Genomic DNA, 1,858 nt, shown 5'->3' with positions numbered 1-1,858 from the left:
TGAGGACCTGGCCCTGTCTGACTGCCTATAATATTTCTATATAACTCAGCTGCCTACAACAATGCCCTCCCCCCGCCCCACAAGAAGTAACCTGAACTTGCCATGAGGGAATCAGGGGCAATGACTGCTCTGGCTTCTTCAGGCTTAAAGGGGTTGTTTATAGCGTTTGTCAGCAGTGAGAGATACTCTCCAGAGGTTGCATACAATAAAGGCCCTCATGAGACACCAGGCAGTAGACATTCTTTTACCTCTGAATAATACAGGGAGTGGACTGATTTTGAGATAAAGTACCATCTCTATTCTCCTTGAAAGCCTCAAACTTCTTGAAAGGTAGAAAGAGCCAACAACCCTAAAGTGAGCTCTGGAAAAACTTTGCCAAGCAATGACTGAGGCCTGGCTCCAACTGCTATCAATAGCACTCATGAGAGTTCATAACATACCAAAATTGACCTAAGTTTGTACCCCTTTGTGATGTTATACGGAAGGCCATTTTTATCTTCTGATATGACAGTAGACCCAGAGACTACAACACTCTTACAGTATCTCCTCAACCTGAGCCTAGTATAACAAGCTATCCAAATATATGGAAACAGAGTCCTGCCAGCTCCTAGTCCATGGGAAACCAAATAGTGTCCACACTGCAGACCATGTTCTTGTAAAGACTTGGAGAAGGGGAACACCAGCTGAACAATTAATGCAAGAAAAAGAAGGGCCCTTTTGAGTGATCCCTGTTATACCCCAGCAGTATAGATGACTATACTGGATTCTGTTAGGTTTTCTAGCATGCAGCAGAGAAGCAGAAGTAAAGGAAAAGGGTGTGGAAGGGGAGACTTTATTGACTCTTGCGGACATGGAGAGAATCTGAGGGAGAGGGGGATCCTCTAACCTGAATGTGTGTTACTCTTCTCTCATTGCTGGGACAAATACCTGACAGTCAAACTTATGGAAGGAAAGGTGTATTTTGCTCACAGTTACTGAAGGTTTCAGTCCATACACAGCTGGATCCAAGGCAGATGGCACAGAACAGCAAAGGGCAAAGAGTTAAGGGAGTGGCAGCAGCTCAGGAAGCTAGCTAGCCTCTCTCCCCTCCTTACATTGTAATGTAAATTACCTCCTCCAGGTTAGGTGCAGCATCCACACCCACAGTAATCACAAATTCCAGAAGCCACCCCATAACTGTATGAGGTTTTGAGGGAACAACTAGACACAAACTGTAACATTCCCCAAAGACCCATGCACATCCCTTTATGCAAAAGACATTTTAGTTCATCTCTGAGAGTTGCCAAAGTCCCAACAGTTCCAGCATTGCTGAAAATTCCAAGATTCAAGACAAACTAGCTGTGAGCCCCTGTACTAATGAAAAGTTAAACACTTCCAACATTCAATGGCACAAGATAAACATTACCATTCCAAAAGGTACAAACAGCAGGATACCAAGCACTGGGACCGAAGCAAGTCCAAAATGCAGCAGGGCAAGCATCAAGTCCCAGAGTTCCATGTGGAACATTTGAAGCAATCTGTAATGAGTTGTGAGCTCCAAAAGCTTTAAGTAGCTCCACCCCTACAGAACTTTTGGTGGTAGCTCCCATGGCTTCTCTCTCAGGTCTGCTTCATTCCCTTCTTGCAGCTTCTTTTAGACAATCCATGTTTCTGGCTTTTCCAGACTTTTAGAGTTTCCACTGAATAGGCTTCTCACTGAGCTTTACACACTGCCCTCTCAGGGGCACACTACCTGGCCTCCCAGGCTTTTTTCTGAAATGTAGGTGGAAGATTTAACCTCAGAACTCCTGCATTCTGCAAGCACCTAAAACCAGTGCCACATGGGTGATGCCAAGGTCTTCTGCCAGCTGGAGGAGTA

The sequence above is a fragment of the Octodon degus genome, unplaced genomic scaffold (genome assembly GCF_000260255.1).
Source record: "Octodon degus isolate 3935 unplaced genomic scaffold, OctDeg1.0 scaffold00112, whole genome shotgun sequence".
Classification (NCBI taxonomy): Eukaryota; Metazoa; Chordata; class Mammalia; order Rodentia; family Octodontidae; genus Octodon; species Octodon degus.
The sequence above is the reverse complement of the archived record's forward strand: the minus strand, read 5'-3'. Positions refer to the sequence as shown.